This window comes from Pyrus communis, chromosome 8, assembly GCF_963583255.1.
Source record: "Pyrus communis chromosome 8, drPyrComm1.1, whole genome shotgun sequence".
In the NCBI taxonomy this organism is placed as follows: domain Eukaryota; kingdom Viridiplantae; phylum Streptophyta; class Magnoliopsida; order Rosales; family Rosaceae; genus Pyrus; species Pyrus communis.
The window spans coordinates 16,433,280-16,442,390 of NC_084810.1; the positions used below are offsets into that span (position 1 = coordinate 16,433,280).

The following is a 9,111-nucleotide window of genomic DNA, read 5'->3' on the forward strand; positions in this document are numbered from 1 at the left end:
TTACACATCTTTAAATACGTTCAAACTAACGTTTAACAATTCCTAAAGTTTCATATTAAATTTTCATCATTCCCATAAAAAACAACCAATATCAATATTTGATATACCTATTACTATTTTCACAAATTTACGTATCGATATTTCTACCAATATTGATATTTTAAACACTCTACATCACATACAAACCAATGTTACTTTATTTTCTATTTTCTATTTTCTATTTTTATATATTTGAATTTTATAGCGTAAAGAATACCAAACGGCAAAACCCTCTGTTTGTCCCTCTCTGCAGCTGCTTCTCTACTTATTCGACCATTTCGCCAGCTACCTTTTTCTCTTCTTCTTCTTCTTCTCCGAAAACCCACCACAATGCCGGACCAAGACTCGCCCAAACCCACTGAATCCCAACTCAAGGACCAAGAACCCGACCCGAATTCCGACCCAGATGAGGAAAAAGCAAATCTTTCCTCCTCTGACGACTCAGAGTCCGAGTACGAAGGAGATGGTGTTGGTGGCGGCGAAGATGGCGCCGAAGCGGATGATTCACTCAAGTACATCCGACCCGGTGAAGATATTCCCGAGGCCGATAACACACCCGAGGTGAACATGAAGCTCTTCTCTCAGGTCCTCCAGGGGAAGAGAGTGAGGAGAAGGCAGGAGGAGGAGGACAAAAGCTATGTCTTTTACGAGGACCTCTTCGACTTTCCCGAGGACCCGGAGAATTGGAGGGAGGACTTCTTGAAGGAGTTGTGGCAGGGGGAGGACTTCTTGAAGGAGTTGTGGGGGGGGAGGAGATTAAGGCCGGCAGGGACCCGCCAATTGCCCCATTTTATGTCCCGTTACCGGAAGCCTTACCCGGCTATACCGGATGACCACCATGACATTTCCAATCCCAAGGCTGTGATTGAGGAAATGGATAGGATTGAGGAGTTTCTCAAATGGGTTAGCTATGTTTTCGTAGATGGAAGCACGTATGTTTCTGTTTCTTTCTTTACTGCACTCGGATTTTGTTTCTTTTATGATGAAACGAATGTTCATTCTCTACATTCCTGCAAGATTGTATTTTTACTCCTTGTATGTTAAAAAGTTGTTTCTTTTCAGTGTTTTAACTTGTCATGTTTCTTATCACATTATGTTGTGATGGTCTTTGTTGAAGGTATGATGGCACTGTGTGGGATGACTTGGCTCATGGGAAAGGAGTCTACGTTGCCGACCCGGGACTTGTCAGGTTTGTATAGAATTTATGAATTTCAGTTGTGACCGTACTCTTATATATCGATGACTATCTTGCACATCTTTAAAATTGCTAGAAGAGAATGTTGAAAGAAAAAGAATTGTGAAAGAAAGGCAGGCTTGAGCAAATGTATCTTTTTTTTATTTTGTTTGTTGGGGCATATGACGGGATAGTGAGTATTTTGACATTGGCGTCCTAGGGTGCGGTGGACAAAGCTTGTATCAAAAAGATTTCATGCAGGAGATATAGTCTGCTTCATCACTATGGTTCTTTTTCGTGAGGTTGGAGTAATTTTCAAGTTCAATATACTAGCTAAAAAATAAATTGGCATTGTTACTTTGCCTTGTCTGAGGCCCCCTGTTTATCCTTATCTAAGTTTATTTAATTCGGTTAGCTTGCAAATAGTTAATTCTGTTTTATGTGAGAAATGTAATTTCATTTCCCTTCTATAGGTATGAAGGTGAATGGCTTCAAAATAACATGGAGGGTCATGGGGTTGTTGAAGTTGATATACCTGATATAGAGCCTATTCCGGGTTCCAAGTAAATTTATTATCCCTATGTTCATGTGCCCTGCTATTTCTTAGCAGTTAGTGCTTTAAGAGTTCTTTCTCTGCATTATAAACTAATTGAGTTACTCGTTACCCTCTTGTAAGGCTTGAAGCGCAAATGCGTGCTGAAGGGCACATAATATCAAGAGATTATATGACCCCGGAAGACAAGGAATGGCTGGAGATGGATATTGAAGACAGCATTCTTCAAGCAGGAGGGCAGACTGAGGTACCCTTTTATGAAAGAGATGAGTGGATCAGACAATTTGGGAGGAAACTGTAAGTTAAAGTGTTTTTATGTTACATCAGTTGTAATGTTTTTTTGATGAATTTTATTTAATATTAAAAATTGGATTTATTTAAGATTGGAAGGGGAGGTTAGCTTTTTAATATGTTATCTTGATATGGCTATTTGTATGGATTATCAAGTAAAATCAAGTAAGATAATTGGTCAATGGGCTTGAGTTCCTAAAGTTGCGTCATCTTGAATAAGATGTCACTCCCCCTTCTTTAGTAGCCAACCCTTAGGATCTTATTTAGACGGTGTCAAGAATGTCAGAACAAGCCGCCAGAAAATATCTGGTGCTGAATAGTCCCATAGACAGTCTAGGTGTGAGTATAGAGTAGCTAGCTTTTGGCATCTCTTCCCTTCTTACCAATCAGAAGAGGTGAAATGGGCATGAGGGCTTTTAATTTACAATTTTCATATATCATTATCAAGGCATTTGCAAGTTTTACTGTACAACTGTAGAAGACAAATGGATATTCTTTTTCTGAGACTGGTTTTGTGATTTTATTTAATGATCTTTCTTTGTCATGGAGAAAGGTCGGTATCGTTATGCTGGTCAGTGGAAGCATGCCAGAATGCATGGATGCGGGGTATATGAAGTCAATGAGCCTACCATTTAGGTAGGTGCATGGAATATAAGCCATTTCTTTTCATAAATTCACTAAACACGTAGAGTCAACATTAAGATACGGAAGAGGTCAAAAGAGTAGAGAAATATTGCCTCTTATCAAGTACAAGTGGAGGTTTTTTCCTGTTGTTTGTCACAATAAAATACACGAAGCAACATCTTTGAAATTAGATCGAACCATGTAGATTGAGTGACCACAATATATGGGGTAGTAAGACATACAAAGTGAAAGTTGTACAATATTCAGCAGAAAGAGGACTGTTTAGATTCAAGACATGGCTAATTGATCTGGAAAAATAACTTTAATAGCAAAACTGATGTACCGGTATAAATTCTTTGCTTTATTTTATGAAGTTTATTATTGTAAGTTTAAGTGGTGCATCATTAGTTAGTTTTATATTTCTCCAATTTTCATTTTCAGTTTTTATATTTTAAAGAATATCTATAGCTTTCCTTGACCTATAACGATACTGATATATCTATTCATATTCCTTTGAATTGAGACCACCAATGTTTCCATAAAACATCAATACTTTTTCTTTTTGTTTTCTACTACTTCTAATCCGAATATGATGTAGAACCTGTCTCCCAATCTACGAGTAATAAACCAAGTTGTAAACTACCCTAGGGCTTCATAAGAACTTAATAACATCTCTTAACTCAAAATTAGATCCCTAGGTTACAACGACAGCCTCTCTCTAATAAATGTGGGACAGTGGGAAATCCCAGTATACTCTCGAGCAATACAAGATGCTTGTAGGGGATGCTAGTGAAAAAATTGACAGTGGAAAGTAATGAAATAACATGTAGGGCATCAAATAATGTGAAAGTTCTGCCCCTGTTTGTAACAGCTTCATACTATATTATGGCTATTGAGTTAAGGTACTTTATCTTCTCTTTGCATGCAGGGTAGGTTCTATTTTGGGGAGTTAGTGGAGGATGATACTGGTTGTGATGAGGATGTATCAGCGGTAAAAATATATGTTCCCTCTTTGATGTATTATACTTACATTACAAGTACAGAGGTGAAAGTTACCATCTGTGCGAAGATTTCACTAATGTGTTGGTTGCTTTTCAGCTGCATGCGGGTATGTGGCTGCTGCTAAGGCTAATATGTTTGTCAACAAGCCTGATGGAAGTATGTTTTTAATACTAATAATTGCCTTCCATGGATGTTAAGTTGCAAATTGTTGTATCTTGTAGAAACTGAAATTTGAACTCAACTTTTATAGTTGGAAGTTTCTGGCCAGAGGTTAACTAAATATGCACTAAAACATATACCGTTGTTGTCAGGAATATGACTTGCATGTTGTTAGTATTTATTCACGGATTAAATTGTCCATATAGATAGCATTTGAGGACATTGACCAAAAAGGAACGATAGCATTTCAGCAGACTATGGAGTGTACGCATTATTTTTACTGAAGAGATACCAGTAGTTCTTGAACACCCCTTATAAGTTTGCATATGTTTAGTTGAGCGCTTTTTGGGGCCTTGCTCCATTTATTATTAATATTTTTCTGATAATCTAGCCCTCAGAAATTGCAGATTTTGTTGATTTTGTAAATTTGTGTACACAGGAACTTTGAATTACTATTGTAATTTTTGCATCATGTAGATCTGGTTTATACCATAAGATCCGTTCAGCTTCTGTGTAGTCTGTGATCTCTCCTTGGTTCATGACAATGGAATTTCTTTTCTTTTAAAGTGGTTAGGGAAGAAAGGGGACCTTATGGTGATCCTCAACATCCCTACTTTTATGAAGATGATGATGTTTGGATGGCACCAGGCTTCATAAACCAATTTTATGAAGTAAGTTATCATCAATTGTTTATGGCTGGTAAAAATTTTCACATAAAACAAATGGAAGTAAATCAATATACCTTAATTAGTCAGGAAATTGATTGGTTAGGTTTAAGAAGTTGAGTATGTAATATTTCTTTTCTCATAGAAAAGTGTTTATACTTCTTTGTCAGGTACCTGATTATTGGAAAACATATGTGCATGAGGTCGATGAAGAAAGGGAAATGTGGATGAACTCTTTCTATAAAGCTCCACTGAGGATACCCATGCCCGCTGAGCTTGAATACTGGTGGTCAAGGGGTATTAATTTCATCATCCATAGACATACCCCCTCTCCCCCATCTCGCATCCATTTAAAAAAATTTGCTCTGCACATCCACCCATTTTTTTGGAGTGCAGAATGTTAGAGATCTTCCCAACATACGAAAAACTCAATTTTATGAACGCTTTTATCTTTCCATTGTAAAATTGAGAGGTGTTACCTCGCCACATAAGCCAGTGGCTTCTTCATAGAATTCCGTTTAGTGTTCTGTTTCTCCGAATATAATGTGTGGTTTGGTCTTCGGCCAAAAGGGACAAAGTTAAGTTGCATACTAAATATATGTTACATTTGCTTGATCAGATGAAACTCCAGAATTTGTTCTTGTTAACAAGGAACCAGAGCCTGATCCTGAAGACCCATCGAAGCTTGTATATACTGAAGATCCCATAACCCTACACACACGAACTGGACGGGTAATCAACTATATTAATGATGAAAAATATGGGGTGTGCTTATTTTGGCAGCCGCTTCTGAAAGATGGGGAAGAGGTGGACCCAAAAAAGGTGGAGTTCCTTCCCCTTGGTTTTGATGAGTTCTATGGAAGAAATGTTGATGCGAAGAAGAAAAATTTATGGATGCGTGTAGTATCAGCGGTAGAAAATGCATGCAAGCCCATTTTTGAAAAAGTAGAGAAATGGACTGAAGAGAAGAGGAAAGCCGGTGAGTTGAAGTTGAAGTTGATTGAAAAAGAACTTGAACTTGTAGAGGCTGAGTTGTGCCTAGAAGAGGTAATTGAGGATGTGGATGAGGAGTTAAAGAGGAGAGAGAAAGAGGAGAAGAAGGTCGAAGTGGGTTTGCAGGAGGAAGAAGATACTTCTGCTGCATCGGCTAAGCAAGATGAGAAACCCTTAGTTGAAGAGGATGAAGATGAAGATGAAGAGGAAGATGAAGATGAGGATGATGTTGCGCCATCAAGTTTTGGTTCTGCAACTGCAGATCAAGATGCAACTAAAATTGGCCAGAAGGGAAACAAACCTAGGAAATCTCCATTTTCTTCATCTACATTGGCATTTGCATCAAGTAGCCTCGTCTCTGGAGTGAGTTCTGAACTTTTCATTTACAAAATATTTCTTGGAATTTCATTTCATAAAGTTGTTGTGATAAGTCAGCGTTTATGAATAGAATGTCTTGTGGTGTTAAGACATATATGCTATCCAGGGCCTTAGATTCCAAAAATGAAAACCGTAGCCAATCAATATATTAGCTAAGGCAGTAGGAAAGTTTATATTGTGGTAGTCCCAATGATGTCATGGTTTTGGATCAAATCAGCATCTTTTCCTTACCTCATAGCTAAGCAACTTCATAAAGAACTTGTCTATAATTTTTGGATTAGAAATCATAGACTTATATATCGCTGCACCAGGTTTATATTTATATTATTTAATAAGGATTTGGTGTGGGTAAAAAGCTAGTGCGTGGTGTCCTCTTAATGAGCAGTTGTGCCGTCTGATTAGCTGTTTACTGGTTGATGGATGAGTCATGACGATTAGAGTTCTGAACTCATAATCCACTATTGTAGAGGCTTTGATTGATCTTTTGTGTCTAGTTAACGTTGATGACAGTTAATATTTGCATTAAGGATTTAAACTGTTGAACTTGATTGCTTTCATGATTGAAACAAGAACCCTTCTTGTCTTTATGAACTACACACTTCGTCATCTTTCCATGTGTAAAAATGCTCCTACGAAATTTATCAATATGCCTCAGCAAGAAGAATTTTGATAGAATACGCAAGTCACATATAAATTGGTAGAATGAGTTAATTAGTCTGTCTACGAAGTATGTAATTGGAGCATAGGTTATATTTACAAATGAAATAATGGATCAGTTTTCTTGTGAATTAAGAGTTTAAAAAATTTAAATTTGTCTGACTACCATAAATCCGGGCGTGTGCATCTATCGATGTGCAGTTGGGGACATTATTGTGGTAGCTCAGATTTAAGATTCACTTAACCAAATGATTTTTGAGTTATGGGAACTTATCTATATATCCGTCAAGTTGTTACAACTTATGGTAGTAGTGTCCTTCAGAAGTTAGACTATGTCTAATGGATTGATCATAAACGTTGTCACTTTCTAACCCATCTTGTTTGTCTGAAATACTTTGAAGATTGAGGGCACTCTAAATAATGCCAGCAGCCTTTATTTTATATTACGTTGCATTAGTTAATAATCCATATTTGAAAGTAGTGGCTGGTGATTGTCGCATAAAATATGAAGACTTTTAATCGGTATATCAGCTGGTGTTTTCAATTTGACCATACCCCGTACTAAGAGAACGCAGTTTGAGTGATGCCTGTCAATTTGAACTAGTTCTTAAGACTCTTATTTTTTGGCTGTGCAGGTTCCATCCAGGTTACAACAATCATTTTCGACTTGGAAAAAGAGTAGAGCAATGCCGAACGCAACTATTCCCTCATGCAATGAAGACTCTAGTTGCCTCCCAGCTGTTTCAGTCAGTTTCCCTCCGGTGGTTGGTCCAAAAGTAAACTTGAAAGCCACTAGTCAAAGACGGTTGAACTTCGAAGCCAAAAACTTCTCAAATGGGAGGTTATGTCGGATGCGGCCCATATCTCAATTTCGCTCACCTCATTCAACATCTATGGATACCAGAATAAGCCCAAAAGAGATGAGATCAAGAAACCATAGTTGGCCGCCTGTAGCACAAGGGACGGAAGCATACAGCGTTTTGTCTCTCCACACCCCGGTGCATTGTTTGAACCCCTATGAAGAAACTATACATGGCAAACCGCAACTATCTTCCAAGTTAACATAACACTGGTACGCTATGGCGGTGAAAGAGGGTCAGTTTTGTAAGCGCCACATTTTTTTCTAGCTTAAATTTCATATACATACTCGAGGTTCTCCCTCCAAACCCAACCAAGACGGAAATGAAGATGACGATGATTTGAGTTTGAATGTCTTTTAGGTGTCGTGAAGAGGGCCTATGTAGCGACATTGTCACGGTTATTGTATTCTTGTAATTCTCAATATCGCTGTATGCATGCGTTTTAGGTTAATAATAATATGGAGGATGTTAAGTGTAACTCCTCCGGGGCTCCAAAATTTTCATTTCCTTGGATCGTCTCATCCTTATGAATCGTAGACAGCCTTCGGTAGATTGCAAAAGATTTCGAGGTTAAAGATTTACGAGTATTGCTATTATCTGTGTTTGCAACCAGACAATACCAGCTTCCACGTTATGGTGATGGAGATGTTGCTTAGATTGCAAGTTTAGTTGGGAAGTCTGTCAGTAGTCGCATGGCAATGCCTACTTGTCGATAAGAGTAGCATGTTAGTTGGATACAGTTCCTAAGTTCTTTGGTTTGTTCATCTCAAGTAAAAAGAGTAGTGCACAAAGCAATTTGGGTGAAAGTATAAAATAAGTTGAAATGCCTAATTAATGTTAATCTCTCCCTAACAATTGATAATATTAGTGAGATGTGACATCCCACATCGTCCAGGGAAGTGATCCTTAAATGTATATTCTCATCCTTACCTAGCAAGAGGCCTTTTGGGAGCTCACTGGCTTCGGGTTCCATGGGAACTCCGAAGTTAAGCGAGAAGGGGGCTAGAGCAATCCCATGATGGGTGACCCACTGGGAAGTTGCTCGTGAGTTCCCAAAAATAAAACCGTGAGGGAATGGTAAGCCCAAAGCGGACAATATCGTGCTACGGTGATGGAGCGGGTCCGGGAAGTGGTCCCCCCCCGAGTCGGGATGTGACAAATTGGTATCAGAGCCAATCCCTGGCCGGAAATGTGCCGACGAGGACATCGGGCCCCTAAGGGGGTGGATTGTGACATCCCATATCGCCTAGGGGAGTGATCCTTAAATGTATATTCCCATCCTTACCTAGCACGAGGCCTTTTGGGAGCTCACTGGCTTCGGGTTCTGTAGGAACTCCGAAGTTAAGCGAGTAGCGCGCGAGAGCAATCCCATGATGGGTGACCCACTGGGAAGTTGCTCGTGAGTTCCCAAAAACAAAACCGTGAGGGAATGGTAAGCCCAAAGCGGACAATATCGTGCTACGGTGGTGGAGCGGGCCCGGGAAGTAATCCGCCCCGGGCCGGGATGTCACAATCCCGCATCGCCCAGGGGAGTGATCCTTAAATGTATATTCCCATCCTTACCTAGCACGAGGCCTTTTGGGAGCTCACTGGCTTCGGGTTCCGTAGGAACTCCGAAGTTAAGCGAGTAACGCGTGAGAGCAATCCCATTATGGGTGACCCACTGGGAAGTTGCTCGTGAGTTCCCAAAAACAAAACCGTGAGGGAATGGTAAGC

General features: G+C 39.3%; 1 pseudogene; it reads left to right on the forward strand.

Moving 5' to 3' along the window:
- The first annotated feature begins 311 nt into the window (after nucleotides 1-311).
- LOC137743490 (protein TIC 100-like) lies at nucleotides 312-7,902 on the forward strand (annotated as a pseudogene).
- Nucleotides 7,903-9,111: the final 1,209 nt, after the last annotated feature.